General features: G+C 40.4%; 1 protein-coding gene and 1 long non-coding RNA gene across 2 annotated transcripts in view; both read left to right on the top strand.

The window, feature by feature from the left end:
• The window catches only part of LOC125722753 (protein NLRC5-like), a 519,818-nt gene that overhangs the window by 416,203 nt on the left and 85,135 nt on the right, over positions 1–18,480 (top strand). The gene's annotated exons all lie outside the window — the stretch shown is intronic.
• LOC125722807 (uncharacterized) lies at positions 11,842–17,395 on the top strand. The gene is made up of 4 exons (XR_007386617.1): positions 11,842–12,272; positions 13,006–13,118; positions 14,568–14,668; positions 17,379–17,395. It is a non-coding gene; the product is annotated as an uncharacterized LOC125722807 (long non-coding RNA).

Genomic DNA, 18,480 nt, shown 5'->3' with positions numbered 1-18,480 from the left:
ACCGGTCAGCGCAGTCTCTCTCTTGTACATAGAAAAAAAACAGAGAATACCTATTATTAGAATGTTATTTTTTTATTTATTTAATTAATTAGCGTTTTTATCACACGAATAAAAGAAATAATATACTCACCAGGTAAGGCCTGGATGAACCTCTTTGGCTGGCAGGAAGGGTAAGACCTCGAAGATGCTTGTGCCTCTACCCTAGGAGGAAAAGGCACCCCCGCTCGCCGTAATATCAACCAGGTGCAGTCATATCGTTTCTCTATTAACCCATATCTGTACTGTCATGTATGAAAAACAGGATTTACCCAACTTGATGTATGGCCCGAGTCATTAGAGATGACCTTCAAAAGTATGGCTCCATACGCTGATGTAATACAACGCTTGCGTGTCTTTACTAGATTATTTAATTGCTATTAACCAGGTGCGCTCATATCGTGTCTCTATTAACCCATATCTGTACTTGTGCGAGGTCATATATGAAAAACAAAACTTCAAACAGATTTTATATATGGCCCAAGTTGTTAGAGACGGCCTTCAAAAGTGTGGCCCCATACGCTGATGTAATACAAACGCTTGCGTGAAGAAGAAACACACATACACTGTCAAAACTACCGCCAAGCGTTTTTATTGGACGACAGACCCTCCGCCTCCTCCTCTCATTCTTTGCTCCAACTTTATCATTTTCTCCCAGAGTCTCAGGCTCTCAGAGTTTCTCTCAGACTCGCGCAGCGGCACGGCTCTCAGCTCTCCGGCATCAGACTCGCGCAATGGCACGGCTCTCAGCTCTCCGGCATCGCTCTCTCCGAGGATTATCCAAAACCGTGGGGACCTTAGCGCAGTACCGCACCAGACACAGCGTTCTAAGTCCTTTGGTGATTCTCCAAAGCCTGGGACCTTACCACGGTTCCGCAACACCAGACACGCCGTACGCTCACGCTCCATCAGGTAACCCACCCCCGCTCAGCCCCGGCGGTGCCCGACAAAATAATAACTTATTAAAATAACACACACACTCATAAGCACTCTCCTCAATATAGCACTCTCCTCAATATAATTTAAAAATAAAATAATAATTAAATAATAATTTAAAATAAATAAATAATGTATAATAATAATAAATAATAATTTTAAATAATAAATAAATAAATAAATAAATAAATAAATAAATAAATCCAACTCCCGTGACGTCACATCGTACCACCACAACCAAGCCCCGCCTACACAAGCCCCGCCCACAAGTGACCTTTTGACCCGACCTGTCAATTTGATGGAAGCGGTATTACTCCTCTCTCTTCTGCGGCCTGTGTTTTCAATTTTTCATCAAAGTTCACCTTAGCTCAAAATGTGTTTTGATGAATGAGAATGTGTTTCAAGTTTTGCAAAAAGGGTGACTGAGATCTTCAAATTGTATCTAATTAGGTGAGCATGGTTTAAAGTTTTGCCAAAGTGATTGTTTCAATACATGGCTTTTGGCAATTGGCATGCAGTTTTGTTCCCAAAATGATTTCTAATATTTCAGCAATTCAGAAAAACTGTAAAATATTTCACTTATCTAAACAATATTTATCTCAAAGGCTTTTATTCAGCACAAACACAGCATCAATAATCTGAGATCATTTTGAATGTGATTATTCTATTTTTTTGTTAAAATCAACTTTAAACATACACTTTTCGAAACCTATTTTCAGTGGTGCTGACAAATTGTAAAACATCACATTATAAACATTTCTAGCCAAGACGTTTGAGCTCTGAAGCTTATAGACATAGGGGCTGGCTACACAAAGGTGAATGAGATATTCAAAGAATTGTGTGAGGTTTGATTACTAAAGTGTTACAACTTTGAAGTGACTTTGGAGTCACCAGACCTTTGCATACTGTCAGTGGCCCATCAGTGTGGAATGTCTGTCACTGCTCCTCACACCAATCAGTTTGGAAAGGCAGTGTGAATTTTACAGTTTTTTTTTCAATTGCTAAGACAGATACTGCAATACTGAAGTTGCTTTCTCAAAACTCTTCACCACAACATTAGCTCATGTGAGCTAAACTGTTAAGCATTTTGCTTTGCTGTCATACAAAATGCAATCAATAACTAAATTCTTCAAAATTTATTCTTCAATTCATTTATCAGAGGCCATTTTGCACATAAGTACATACTGACCCTAAAACTGCTAGTAAAACAGTCAAAACTGAAATATATAATTTTACTAAATTACTATCAAGACCCTTTCTAAAATAGATTGTAAAAAACACATAAAATAAACAAATTATGTAAATTCACACAAGATCAAACAATGAATGCTGGATGCCAAGATATTTCTCCAGAGCAATGCCAAGTATGGATCATGTATGTGAAGAGACAGAGTAGAATCTATGGTACTGTCTTAGCAATTGAAAAAAAAACTGTAAGAAAACACACAATACTAGCCTTTTCACAGTTAATAACATGCAACAGATTAAACGTTGAAGTATAAAATGTGCAATCACATTATATTACAGGAATAATACAATACAATAAATGAATATTAGAACAACAAATTAGTTAGCTATTAGTTGCTGAGCTATTACAGTTCTCCTCAAATGAGCTTGATGGGCTGAATGGCCTCTTCTCGTTTATGCATTTCTTATGTTCTTATGTTTTTATATAAATTGTCACTCCTGATCAGGATGCCAAGCTTCAAAACAGTTGTGGGTTATGCTGAAAAGCCAGGTCTGTGCCTGGAACCCAACTAGTTTAAATGAACTAGAAATTCTGCAAAGAAGAGTGGTCAAATATTCAGCCAGAATTATGCCAGAGGCTTGCTAATGGCTACCAAAAGATTCTGGTTGATACCTGTTGTATGTAAACTTGTGACCACAACTAAAATGTGTTTTTGTAAAGAAAGCGCTATCTCATGGTAACAAGTGCAAGTGAATAGATGGGCGGGTTTAGACGATAATTTAGGCTCACCCCCATAAGGAGGGGGGTCAGTCCCTTTGGCTGGCTTTTGGCAGGCAACCGGCAGGCAGCCGGCTGGGAGGGGAAAATTCAAGCGGCTACATCTGTACCTGCGAGATGCCCAACGGGGATAAACTGATCTGGCTCTTTGACTACGATGAGGAGGAACTGCACATGTTTCAGATCGCCGTAGACGGCGCAGACCCCGCGAAAGACGACCCGCATCTACTGAGTTTCTCTGAAGATGAATGGGGAAACCTGAAGTCTATCAGCGTCCCGATGATGAAAGTGACCACCAACCATGACAATCGGGGGAACATCTACAATATGGCCATGCAGTTTAAAAATCCTGACGAAGGTAATGATCGGAGGACCTTTATAAAGTGGGACGCGACCGGGGAGCTTGGGGACAGAATGCTGAATATATGTCAGCGGCCTAAATGCGACTGTTTTGGGCTGAGAATACCGTTTGTGATTTGGATGCGGATGTTTGAAGAAAAGGGGGATTTCTTCCACTCGCTGTTCAAGGATAGTCAGGGGCGTAAGGAGATGCAAGCGTTGAAAAAACTTGTAATGTAATATCCATGTCTGGGGTGAGCAAAAGATCGGAATGCTAGCAATGGGGAAGAACGGACAACCATTATCAAGTAGTGTAACATTTTACAGATGTTATACCAAATGTATGCATTTATCAAATGTGTTGTTCTTAATCTAACTTGAACATAGTTGTACATTGTTTATTTTTCAAACATGTTGCACAAATTGTATAAATTTATCAGATGAGGTTTTTTTGGTAATATAACTTGGCCATAGTTTTTTAGTTACACAAATGTTTTAAGACGTAACATGAAAGTTTTTCAAAGTAAGATGTACAAATGTTTTAAAATGTGACATGAAAGTTTTTCAAAGTAAGATGTACAAAAGACAAGGGGGGCAAATAAATAATCCAAGTGTGCAGAAAATCATCCCATCCATCCATTTCCCAAACCGCTTATCCTACTGGGTCGCAGGGGGTCTGGAGCCTATCCCGGAAGCAATGGGCATGAGGCAGGGAACAACCCAGGATGGGGGGCCAGCCCATCACAGGGCACACTCATACACCATTCACTCTCACACGCACACGCACACCTAGGGGCAATTTAGCAACTCCAGTTAGCCTCAGCATGTTTTTGGACTGTGGGGGGATCCCGGAGTACCCGGAGGAAACCCCACGACAACATGGGGAGAACATGCAAACTCCACACACATGTGACCCAGGCGGAGACTCGAACCCGGGTCCCAGAGGTGTGAGGCAACAGTGCTAACCACTGCACCACCATGCCGCCCCCGTGCAGAAAATCAATAAAATGAAAATTAGACACAAACTAATTCAACTCAAGAAAGAAAATATTATTAAGCTAAGAGAAGTAGAGTTTTTAGGTTTACCATTCATGTAGTACTGGAGACTCACTCAGACCATAGAATCATACAGATTAGCATTAAAGACACAATTTAGTAATTTAAGCATCCAAAATGAGTAAAAGAGGGGCAGGGCGACTGCTCATTTGTACTACTCCCTGTATACTTTCTCATAATGCTACACCATGGGGTTCCTACAATAGGCCTTGAAGAAACCTCTGTCCGGGATAGGTTACTTGTCACACAGGTGGACCACAGTCATCAATGATGAGATAAATACCTATTTCATTAAATGATTTTAAAAATAACACTTGAATATTCTAATGGAACGGTAATTCAACGTGTACCGGCAAGAAACCTTCAGCATACAACTCAATGTTTTAAGCAGCAGACATGCTTTAATCACAGGACTTGTTCACCATGTCACATTAGGCCTGACAAACTGCAACTACTGTACAAGAGACGTATCCAAGAAATGGTCATATATAACATCCCTTCAGAAAACCTAATCGTTCATAAAAATGCCCGGGGCGAACCTAAAACAAAAGGAAGATGACACTTCACGATTCTAATACACATATCACTTAATTTCAGAGTACCGCAATTCACATAACTTCTACTACAAGAATCCCACACCTACATACCAGTTAAAATCAGGCTCAGATGACGCTTCTAGCTGCAGAAGAAAAATACATTTGTGACCAACTTAAATTCGGCCTCAATGTCTGCCTTTTAAAACGGGACACTTCATTCATATTACTGTATGTCACAAGAGGGTGCTGTAAGGCTGTTTGATTCGACTTCAATTCCTATTCCAAGAGTCAAGAATGGATAGTGGATCCCAGGCAGCAGTTTTCCAGATTATCAATTTCAAAAACTTAAATATATGAGAGAAAATAAAGTCTTTGTAAAATTAAGAAGTATATAATACTATTAATGACAAGGGGTCTTAATACTTTTCATTTAATTTTATTAACTCAATCTTTTGCTGGCAAGTATACCTTTTAAATTACATACATAACAGTACAACTGCATTATTTGTGTTTTGTATGCACACTTCATACAAAGTAAAAGGTTAGGGCGGCTACTTCATTAATAGTATTTCTTATTGATACTTTACAATTCCGTTCTATTGCCCAACTCCCAGAGGACCATGCAGTCCTTTTATTATTTATTAGTTTTATTACAACATAGTAGTCTACCGAAATGTCGATACTAATCATACATTTGAGTGACATAACTAAATAGACATATGTTGACACACAGACACAGATAAAAACAATTAAACTCCCTCTATGTGAAAATGACATGAGACACACGTCCTCAATGTTAAAATCTATGATTGTAAAAAATGACCATCGTTGCCAATGTTATATCTCAGGTCTCAGATTACTTCGTTAAGTGTCAATTTAACTGAAAAAAAAATCACAGAAAAAGGCAAGCTTATTTGCCGACATTTAGTAACCGACAAGCTGATTAAGGAGGACTAAACCTGTACCTGGCTTTCCTGTCAGCTAATCTTCAAATTTTATTACAAATACTACAACTTTATTTTGTGCCTTGCTTAAAGTAAAATATCTTCAGACTACTGAACACTGCGTTGATGGTGACATTTTTAAACTGATTCGCTTCTTTCGCCTCACTCTTCTCTATGTGACGGGTGGGCTTGGTTGATCTAGCCGGCTCCCGATTGGCGGGAATTTGGTAGCTCCTGTGTCATGTGACTGGTAGTAGCGTAGGCAGCATCGCCATAGATTTGAAAGCCTGGATACCTCATTGGGTGATACGCCATATTGGCATGGTAATTGTGAAATAGAGGATTCATAGATATGACTTAGTGAACCGACTATTTTCGAAACTGCAACAACATGAGGAATGTTAAAACTAGAAAACAGGGAACCACATTTCACAGGTAAAAAAATCTGCGGTACGGTCAAATAAGATACATAACATGTTTACTATCCTGTGATACTGACGGGATACTAGCATGATTAGTTTTTGTTGAGAATACTATGAGCAGTACTACATAAATTTGGGGGGGCAGTAGTGGTGGGCTTGTTTATTTATTCTACATAATTGTAAGATATAAATGCGTTAATTAGTAAAGAAGTTATGGCTAAAAGATCTTTCCATCTACACCCTGACATGTTGCTTGTTTATGTCTAATTATCGCTCCAAGATAGTGGCGCTGCTGACACGTTGTGGAAAAGCGAGATGAGGCATCTAGGCTTTCAAATTCATGAGCACCACGATGTACTTCGTTTAAATGGGAGGTTCACCCCAAAACTATAAAAAGATATTTTAGAGGGGCCTTAATGCTATCTATCCATCAAAGTTGTGCTGGGAGTTGTTCAGATTTGGAAATATCAGTCGTAGAAATGTCGGGCTTCTATCGAAGTACACTACTCGTATCACTGCGCATTAGACACGAGCGCGAGCTCCCTGGCGATATCTGCTGCGCAGTGATATTATTGGTGTGTGGAGTTGGGTAGAAGGAAATAGTTCGTATATTAAACTGCTCGCGACGAAGTCTGTGGATTTTCTTAACCTGTTCCTGATTTCTGGTAAGAGATATAGCTGTTGATTTTTTCAAATGCGTTGTTCTGGCGCTTTAAGTAGTGAAAGCAAAATTGAATCTTATTATATTGTTTATTCATTAATGAGTCGCTATATCATGTATACTGCTCAATGTTTTGATTTAATAAATATTTAAATTTAATAAATATTTCAAAAAAACTTCAACATTTAAAATGGTTCATGATTTTCAGGAGCGGTGCAGTGGTTAGCACTGTTGCCTTACACTTGCCTGTCCCCCCATCCTGGGTTGATTGATAGATGATTCATGAGACAGGTCACACCGCCCCCTCAGAGCCCACCAATCAGTGACTGTCTCAGAGTGTGATGTAATACACAATGTCCGCACCACCCACTTTTCAATGAGCAGTAAAAACACACCAGCTTGTCTCAGCGGACAGCGGCTTTTATCAGATAAGGGGAAAAGGATGAGATATCAAAAGTAAAAATAAATATATCACGTTTGGTTAACATCAAATGAAAACAGCCCTGCAATAATATATTGGATTCTAGGATATCATCTATTAAAAGGGTGAATCTATTCTAGCAGACCATAAAAATCCAATTATGAACAGTGAAAATGGGCATAATAGGTCCCTATAAACGACAGGTTTCTGTCCATGGTGCTGAAAACCAGGATTGGCAGATTTCACATTACAGCGATTTCCCCCACTATATCGCGGATTTTCCTCCAACACCTCACGATTCTCTGCGTATCCCGTACATTGTTTGTGGTCCGATTGTTTTCGTTTTGTTCTAAGCCCTACGATGGAAGACGTTGACCATTCAGGAGAAGGTAAAACTTCTGGATGTGCTTCGGGAAGGAAAGCGAACGGCGGACGGCGTTCGCCATTATGGCTTGAATGAATCAACAGTACGCTGCATGAAGAAGGATGAAAAGAATGTGTAAGAGCCATATGTGTTTTTATTCTTATATATTCCATTACATATATAGAGAGAAAGTTGTGTGTGTGTATATATATATTACATATTATTATTTTATTTTTATTATTATTATTATTATTATGTTACTCATATCCTTAGCCCGACAAACAGATATATGTGTTGTTTTAATGAGTTTACATGTGTTTAAAGCATGTGGGAGGGGTATTTTAAGGCTTAAACTTAAAAAATTATTTATATGGTCTTTCTGTATCGTGGATTTTCACCTATCGCTGATGGGTCTGGAACGCATCTTCCGCGATAGGCGGAGGATCAAATTTACATTTTTAACCTGATTTGACTTCAACCCTCTTATTTTGTTAACAGAGTGTGCGGGGGGAATACAAAGGATTACAGTGGGTAATGGGTGATTTATATTGACCTTAATTGTCACCCAAGTGACTCTGGACAATAAGTTCAATAATGCTTCCCAAAAGCTTCTCTCTTTTTCACTAGTTACACTTCATTACACCGAAATCAAGGAAGAATCAAATGTACAAGCCCATTATACAAAATATAAGATGCAAACACATAAAAAATATTTTGTAAAAACATTAAAAACAGATTAATATATATTGTGCAATTTGAAACTTTACATTTAGACCTCACTTAGAAAATGTAGGTGATGACCAGCCCAACCAGCAGTTCCGTCTGGTTGTATAGAATACCTATTCAATTAAATTTTGAGGTCATGACTAAACTAAATTTCAGCTCTGCCTTTAACATCACCAGTTAGATGAAACTGATCATTGCAGTGGGAAATACAGTGAAGCCATGAAATATACTAGATGTAAATATATTAATTTTCACATACACTTGAGCTCAGTGAATTCAAGCGTGTCATACACTGTAAAAAAAAAAATCCACCAAAAAATGGAAAATGTACTGGCAGAAAATTACCAGCACATTTTCCGTTACGTTAATGGACTCTTCCTTCAATTTACAAATATTGTAAATTCAGTTTTCCACAGTTTCTTAAATGATAGTTTATTTTCATTTTTAATTCTTCATTCTGCCAATGCATGTTTGTTTGTTTAATAAACGGTGTTGTTCGTAAAAGTACAACAAGTAATTTGAGAATATAGTGATTCACTGCATTGATTATTTTTCATAACTCAATGGCCCATAAACATACAGTTATCCATCTGAAGCTGGATTTAAACCAGCAAACTTTGGATTATAAGCCCAAATACTTGAGCTACTGAGCCACACACTTACACTGACTCAGCTTAAGTTGCAGAGACACAGTGGACTTTCTGTTGGATGTCAGACAGAACGGCAAAGGACCCCTCACTAACAGGAACCTAAAACACACAAACACTTGGGAACACTTCAAATGCGTGATCTGACTCTGCAAGGGGAGAACATGTTCATGTGGAGTCTTGGCTTTTCACAATGTTTCATTCCTACTTATAGCTAAGGTTTTTTTTAGCCCTCGTCACTCTAAGGTTGCCCATTAATGGTTTGGAATTGGGAATGTAAAGCTGTTTTGTTAGCATGTCTGCCTTACAATTCCTTTACTGTAAGTCGAGGCCTGCTGGAGCTCAATTCTGCTTCATGGCACTTGTATTTACTCTTTATTTTGTATTACATTATGTGTGAGACTAACCCCTTTCTCTACCTCTCCATTCCTCCTGTCGAGCTCCATACTGAACTAGTGGAGAAAAGGGGTGCTTGGAGGGGGGACGATATCTCTGGATGCCCACTTAAGAAATATCTGCGTTACCTTCCAATACACCTTCCAAACTTAAGTGGATTGAACATGGGTGCTGTTGAATTAATAAAAAAATGCACTGTATTAAAAATGATTTTGTTTATATAACATAAAATTGAACTATAAACATGAAGTTTAAATCTGTTTATATATTGACAAAATAATAATTCAGAATTTTGAACCCTCATTGAACAAAATTAAACTTAATATGGACAAATGGAAAGCATTAAAATTATCCTTATGGGGAGAAAGTTAATGTTACTAAAATGGTTGTGGTGCCTCAAGTTAATTATCTCTCTATGATGCTTCCATTTAATATTCCGGAAAGGATATTTAAACAGTACGAGAGTATAGTAAAAGATTTTTGTTGGGAAAGAAAAAAACCTATAGGATTAAAATTACTTCGCCAAGGGAGGTCTAGGATTGCCAGATGTTAGATTATATAGCATGTCATTTGAAATAGCCAAACTCTACTATCACTGGAAGAATGTGAATTCTGATGTGGACTGGATAGCTATCGAGAGCGATTTGGCTTCACTATTTCAACCTCTGCACATTCTGTCACAATGGGGGGACAATATAAGAAACACAAACCCGATAATATCTTTTTTGAGGAATATATGGATCAAAAATACATAAGAAGCTTAAAGTATCACATTACATGCAGCCATATTCCTCAATTTGGCACAATCCTGAAATACAAATAGGAAAAAGTATGGAAACAATAGCAACCCAAAGGGGTGAAAACTCTTTGGGATTTATTCGTAAATGGGATGTTTATGTCATAATCAGACTTCAAGAGTAAGTATGATGTAGGAGGAGGAGGGAGTTTTTGGAAGTTTTTGCAACTGAGGCATTGAGTCACGAGTGTTAAAATAGAGAAGATGAATGGTTAAAAATACTTTCTAGAGTGGGGAAATATAGGGAAGTAAAAGGTAAATTTATTCAGTATAAAATTATACACAGATAGTACTGGACACTAGTTAGACTAAATAGAACTGGACTAATTAATACTGATCAGTGTTGGAACTTTAGAAGGCAGGTGGGGGTTTATTTACACATGCTGTGGCAGTGCTCTCAGGTATATCCATTTTGGGGTAGAGTTCTTGGTCTCCTGGACAAATGGCTAGGCTTTACTTTACCCCGCAAACCCGACTCTGTCTGCTAGGAGATAGAGTGGAATTGCCAAAGGGGAATAATAAACAGTTTAAGGCTGTGATGGTGGGACTCATAACTGCCATGAGGGTAATATTAAGGCATTTGAAATCCTCAACAATCCCCAATATATAGGAACGGACCAATGAGATGATTAAGGCAGCTTCATATGAAAAAATGTTGGACAGACTAAATGGGAAAAAAGATATGATGAAAATGTGGGAACGTTTCTAGGGCCATGTTTTTGAAGGATAAATGGCTGGGAGGTTGAACTAGTGATTGGTCATATTGTTTTATAAATGTGAATGGCTGAAGTGCTGTAACTTTTTGGTTTGAAAAATAAGAAAAAAAAAGTTATCGCCAAAAATATTGGCACCCCTGCATTTATGTCAAAAACACACCCCTTCTCCCAGAAAATTGTTGCAATTACAGATGCTTTGGCATTGTCATATTAATTTCTCTTGTTGGCCCTTGAAGAAAACAAAAAGAGGAAGAAGGAATAACAGGAATGGGAGACATTCCACGCCAAAGGGCACCTGCCCTTCTCATATTGTCTCAAAAACCCAAAGCCCCAGAGAGCAAATCAGAGTGCTAAGAATTATAGCGCCAACAAGCCCATGGCCCCTTTTCATGTAAAACTTTGTACATGAGGCTGTTTGTGCAGTTTAGTGCCTTTGTTAGCCTCGGCTCCTGTAAATCATATAAGCACACCCACCACACCCCCAGGAGCATTCAGTGTGCCCCCACCTGCCAACCTGCCTGTCCCCCCCAGCCCACAGGCTGTCTGTTGTTCTGAAATTTATCCACATGACTGCTGACCAAGTCTAAGGTAAATCAGATTCCATCTATTAGAAATGAAATTTTCAGTAAAATACAAATTTTTCCCCCAATCTGGGAGACAGTGCAGAATTTTTGGAGTCGGTCCTAACTCTGTCTTGAATATGTACCCAGCAGGCACCTAGGACTCGTATCTCCCTCTGAGAATCTTTTCTAAGGCGCTCAGCAGCAGAAATTCTCCATCCTAGATGAGCCTGCAAAGTTCTGTAGAAGTTAAATATACTTTAGTCAAATGAGAGACTAACCTGCTGTCAGGCAGGGGAAGCTTCAATAAGGCCTTCATTCATGACAGCTCCACTTGGCTTTTTGACGAGTCCCCATTTAGATGCAGCACGTCAGAGACTGAAGAGCAGGATGAAGGCTGTAAGTACAGTTTGCTGTGGATTATGACTGTGTTTAAATCTAATAATGGATGAGACAATTTACTTAAAGCATGATATAGTTCATATTGCTCTTCAGGCTTCGTGATAAAATATTAAAATTATGGAGTACAAAGTTGTACATGCAAAGAAAACAATGCAGAGCAGCAGAGCACCTGACCCAGAGGGTCTTCACATAGAATTCTACAAAGGCTATTTTTTCCTGTTGGATTAACAGCTTTGGTTGTCTTGCCCTTTAAAGAAATTCTCACAAGAAAGAAGTTGCCTCTTACCATGTCACAAGCAATTAGTTTCACCCAAAAAGGAGGAGGACCCCTCTCTGCTCCCCGTGTTAGTAGGTTCTCCCCGACTCCTCCTGCTTATTCCTTCCTCCCTCCCTCCTATTTGTGCTCTCCTCCTCCTCTTGGGTTCTATTCATGTCTTTTGGTTCAGCAATAAAAACCACAAGGCTGCCCTTGGACTGTCCCTCTTCCCATCGTGACATATTATGTATTACATGATTATGAAGTGATTTGATTATTATACAATAGTCAATTAACCACTTTGTTTCTTCAAATTGTCTTTCTTCTGAATCATCGCATATGTGTCGTAGCTGGTAATTTGTTACACTCTGCTGTCAGTGCCAGTGTAGCCTAGATCCAACCAGTCGTATGTTTCGTTCATGCTGATGTTTGAACAATTTTTGGGAACAGATTTTCATAATGTTTTCTCATATATGTGGTGTGATAATTGAGCATGACCCCACTGTTGCTGTGCTTGGTGCTCCTGTCATGATCTGTAATCTCTTATTTTTTCATGTCTCCTCCCACTCATGCCAGCAGAGGTCGCTGCTGGCCCTTTGTAACCCTCCTAATTCTCCTGTATCCCATTATAGTTCTCCATCCTAACCCTGTACACCTGTTTTGTCGCTGATTAGTGTGCTGTGTATAAATATGCCTGCCCTCACTGCGTTCCCCAGCTCAGTCATTGCTGTTCCATGTGTAGTCTGTGTTTCCTTAAAGTCCACGTCTGTCTCAAAGCGGCTGCATTTGAGTCGAGTCTCACCCGATGCTCACGTCTCCCCGCAGAAAAACAATACACCGCCTCACAGGCCAGAGCCACAGCCTTCTCCTCTCTGCTGGGTGGAAGAACAACTCTCACGCAGTGGAAGTCCTCCAGACCCCCTGCCTTCAGACAATAGGTTAAAGATGTGTTTTCTATGTTACCTATTGAAAATCTGAGATACAGCAGAGGCAACTGTAAGAAGAGCTTTCATGCTGTCTGGTCTCCTTTCACTGAAAATGTGGAGGGCCTGTATGTCACTTGGAAGATATTATTTAATCCCTTATATTACAAACCAAAGAATATTGCACTACACCATTACTAGGCTACACAAAGTTATTTTAACAACCACTGAATGGAAAAAGGTCAGTGCTGAATATATATAGCTGTGGAGCAGCAGCAGGCCTTGCTGGGCCGGAAATGCAAGCAGCATTGTCCACATTACCGCTCTCTGTACTTGGATTGACCGAATGCTCAGACCGTAGGATAAGAATAAATGCTTTTTATTGATCCCAATCAAGATATTTTCGTTTTGCCTCCCCCAACTTGCTCAGAGCGAGCTGGCCGTGACGGGCAGCCAGTCATAGTGGCACCCAGGGAGCTGGGGGGCTTGCTGAAGGACCCACAGATGTGCCCAGGCTGGGCTAAAGTGGGCTATTTTCTGATCACAGGCTTAGCACACTGAGCTACACACTGCCCCTAAATTTATATTTATATGTAATCTGTGTGTGTATGTGTTATCTAGATTTGCCCTGTATGTTTCTAACTAAATCTAATCCAGGCCTTGATCCTACACCTACTATAATTATAAGTACCTCACTATACCTATATCTAACACTGCTATTCATCACCAGTGTTACATGTCAGGGCTTCGCTGCAATAGATCCCTCAGTGCTGCAGGTTATTACTGTGACTTTGCACACACACACGTTGCTGCTTCCTCAGTCAGTGTCACATATACTTTATTTCACACAGACCTCAGTAATCTCTGCTACACTCACACCTGCTCACTTTACATCCATGGTTAAATTCTCCTAATGGAATTTATCTTAATGTCTTTATTCTATTTTATTTTAATTGTTACCATATTATTCATTGTATTGTTCTTTCGATTTTATTAATACACCGGATCTGAGTGCCTCATTTTGTTCCCTTCATGTAGAACACGTTTTGTAATGACAATAAAACATCCTTATCCTCATCTAAATCACACTGTCTAACTACTAACCTGATTAAATAATATAATTGGATTTCAAAGGTTAATAGTCACTCAATTACCCCCTCAGCCCAACAGTACCACAAACACTCAACATGCACGGAAATTTTCTCCTAAGTTGTTTTCCCTGCCTGGAACAATACCACAGCAGTCACATGGACTAATGTTTCAAAACGTTTCGGAAACCTTGCATTGAAACTTGAAGTCTTTAGGAGGGATCAGTCCTGGGTGGCAAAGTTGCCATCACAAAGGTTTTTGATTAAGGGATTCATGATGCCAGGTAGCCATCTTTCACAAGCTGGTGGCCTGTGCCACTGATGCCTTTGCTTGGGTTTTATATGTCTGTCCTGCTTTGTGTTCTTGCCACTTCAGGTTCCCTGGTTTTGGTCTACATTCCTTACATTCCTTCACCTCATTCTGGAGTCGCCCATCCAGTCAGCGGCCCATGTCCCCCTGGTTCCCTGTTTCCAGAGGTTGGTCTGCTAGTCTCTGGGGCCAGGGGGCAGAAATCTGCCATGTTGGATGGGCGGCCCAGGTTGGGGTGCTCCATCATAGACTGGTACATGAAGGATTATAAATGGTTTTTAACCAGTATGTACCGAGTGTGCGTCGTGACGAAAAGAATGTCATGGGAACATTTAGGACTGACTGCAGTATTAGTTCAAAGCATGATTGTGTTTTTCTTAATTTTTATTGATTTATTTTTGAATTATTAATTTTTTAAAGTAACTTGATTCAGTTAAAAAGGGTTTGTCCATTTGCTTTAGCAGAAGTTTGTGTAAGTATGATGTTCACCTTCCCTTTTCATAGTCTAGTCTTTGCCAAGTTTTATGCTTATTTCCCCTGGTTAAGTTAATCTGACTTGTGTGTTTAGGAGGGTCATACAGGTCATACATTTTTATTTGTAATGGAAGCACAGGGTCTGTACTTGCAGCTTATTTGCCATGCTAATGGAAGCATTTTACCTTCCTCTCTAATCTCTTTTTTTCTTGGCTCTCACTGCAGTCTCCTCTATGCCAGGGTTTCTCAACCCAGTCCTTGGACCCCACTGCAAAGATCCACAGTTTTGCTCTGTCCAAGCTCTCAGCACAGCAGTAAAAGGTGACTGTTTGGTTCATGCATGCAGGGATCTGGGACAGAGCAAAAACGTGGAGCTGTCTGGTGGGCTGAGGAATGAGTTTAGAAATGCTGTGAAGTATTAAACCATTTGACCGGTTGGATAAATGTTAAAATGTTTTCTCAAAATATAAAAAGAGATAATCTTCTGTTTTGCGTCTCATTACAAGCAAACTTGTTTTTTGTTTTTATGTCACTGTAGTATTTGATATCTAATTTTCAGTCTTCTGGCAATATAATCTGGTGAATGGGGAAAGACTTCCAGCAGGGGCTCCGGTTTCCTCCCACAGTCCAAAAGTGCGCAGGGTAGGTTAATTGGCAAATCTGAGTTGTGAGTGTTTGCGCCCTGCAGAGTGTTGACTCCTGCCCAGGGTTGGTTCCTGCCTACGCCTGTTGTTCCAAGGACAGGCTCCGGTCCCCCCCGCGACCTCAGTTTGGCTTGCTGTCTTCCCCGCTTGGTTTTCTTTGGTTTACGTCTTCACTAGCCCCCTCGTTGCTTTGACTTGTGTGTAAGTTATGCATGTGTGATTGTATTGCTGCATAGGGAGTGACTGCTATTTTGTTTTGCAAGTGTGTGTTGGACTCTGTTTATTTGGTCAGGGAGTGAGGTGGAGTGTTTGTCTTTTGGTTTCCTTTTCTTTTGCACTTAGGTGAGATTAGCTGTGGGTTGCACTTGATAGTTGGGGATTTTGTTTGTTATTTTGGCTGTGGTCACTCCCAAAGTCTTTTGCACCGGGTTATTTGTTCAGTGTCAGTATTATACATGAAAAAAATGAAAATACAAAAAATATCCCTTTGTCCACTGGTGTTCCCTTCTTGCCCTCACCCTGTTTGTCCCTTTATCCCATTCCCCTTTCCCGTGAATACTGTTACACTCCAACCCTAGACAGGAGATCATAACAGCATCTTACCTATAGTTTTAAAAGAGATGAGGGATATTAATCATTGACCTTTACCTTTGCTATTTCAGAAATCCGTATCTGCTACCTTGTGACTGGAAGTATACACTGTAAAAAAAGGCAAAATTTGTCACAGTTTTAAACGATTTTATATCAGCCAATTTGACTACAGTATAATTATTTTTTTCCTCTTATGTTAAATGACAGAAAAGTTTTATCAAAACTACATTGCATAACTGGCATCGTAGTACTGATCAGCACCGATTCAGACATCCCGATGAACAAATATGAAGTTCATTTAAACTGTGGTACCTTAAATCCGTCAAGTTACCTCGATAAGCCAGTAACCCTGATTCGTAGTATAGGCCACTGATCACAAGCACTCTGTGTAAACGTATTGTTTAACCGGCGCTGCTGCATTACTAGGGTGAGAGGTTGACTTGCTGGTTAGCTATAAAAACAGATGTTAGTGCAACTCCACGTTAATGGTGCGGTCATCATGGCTTATAAATGCTTATTATCGTTCATCATTGTTTGTGTCAGTAACGATAACATAAACAAGGGTAGGCACCAGGAGAACATCATTGGCTCTTGCATCGATTACTTTTCCCGTAACACCCTTTAGATTGTTTCCCTGAAGGGCAGCAAACCGACAATTTCGGTGTGATTGAGCTGATCACGTGTGCATGGGGAGGGAATGCGGACCACATGACCTTCCCGGCGAGCTCAGCGCATCCAGCATCGCTTCGCAAATACAATCGAAATGTTTTATCTTTATTCACACTTTCTATCTTTATTCATTATCTCTACGATCTCACTGCTGGACGAATGCCTGGCATTCAGAGCATTCTTTATTAGCCATTTGCCTTTGGATGCAGTTTATTTGCATGCCCCAAAGCTTCCAGGCATCAGTAATTGCTTCCCACGTTACTCCGGTCCTGGGGTCTTCTGTAACTGCCCTTTGGGATTACATATATTCAGCATATGCTTTTGTCCGAAGTGATGAGAGTTTGGGGTCAGAGCACTTGGGTCTAAGGGACTTGCTCAAGGGCTTAACAATGTTACGATTACTCTGCCATGGGAGTTGAACCAACAACCAAACTGGCAGAGATGGCCAACCTGCTGAGCTCCACACCCGCTGACGATCTCCTTTTCCTGTCTGCTGCAGTCTCCATGGACCTGAGTCCAGAGAAGCACTCTGAACTTGAGGACATCCGGCTGAGGAAAGGAGCCCTTCTGCTGGAGATCCAGAGGCTGCGGGAGGCGCTGAGAGAGGCCCTCATGGAAGTGGAGGGCCTTGAATCCAGCACCAAACGCAGCCAAATCTTAGAAAAGAATAGGTATGTCGCCATGGGAAGAAAGAAATTCAACATGGACCCTAAGAAGGGTATCCTGTTCATGGTACAAAACAATCTTCTCCGGCACACGTCTGAGGACATCGCCCAGCTCCTATACAAGGGAGAGGGGCTGAACAAAACAGCCATTGGGGATTACCTGGGTGAGAGAGACGACTTCAATATCCAAGTCCTCCAAACATTTCTTGGGCTTCATGAATTCGCAGGGTTCAACCTGGTACAGGCTCTCAGGCAGTTCCTCTGGAGTTTCCGTCTGCCAGGAGAAGCACAAAAGATTGACAGGATGATGGAGGCCTTTGTGCAGAGGTACTGTCAATGTAATCCTGGCGTCTTCCAAAACATTGACACCTGCTATGTACTTTCATTTTCCATAATCATGCTAAACACTAGCCTTCATAATCCAAATGTGAGAGACAAGCCCAGTGTGGACAGGTTCATCTCCATGAATCGAGGAATCAATGATGGAGGCAACCTGCCAGATGAACTCTTCCGAAATCTTTATAAGAGCATAAAGAATGAGCCATTCAAGATTCCTGAAGGCAATGGGAACAATGCCTTCTTCAGCCCTGACAGAGAGGGTTGGCTCTTCAAACTGGGAGGAGGACGGGTGAAAACATGGAAAAGGCGGTGGTTCATCCTGATGGATAACTGCCTTTATTACTTCAAACATACTACGGATAAGAAACCCAGGGTGATCATTCCGCTGGAGAATCTGAGCATCCGTGAGGTGAAGGATCTCAGGAAGCCTAACTGCTTTGAACTGTACATCCCTAACAACAGCAGACAGCTGATGAAAGCCTGCAAAACGGAGGCGGACGGCCGCCTGGTAGAGGGCAATCATGTGGTGTACCGCATCTCGGCGCCAACCTCTGAGGAGAAGGACAAGTGGATACAGAGCATCACTGCTGCTGTGAG

Source organism: Brienomyrus brachyistius, unplaced genomic scaffold (genome assembly GCF_023856365.1).
Source record: "Brienomyrus brachyistius isolate T26 unplaced genomic scaffold, BBRACH_0.4 scaffold42, whole genome shotgun sequence".
Classification (NCBI taxonomy): Eukaryota; Metazoa; Chordata; class Actinopteri; order Osteoglossiformes; family Mormyridae; genus Brienomyrus; species Brienomyrus brachyistius.
This window is presented reverse-complemented; position numbering and strand designations above follow the sequence as displayed.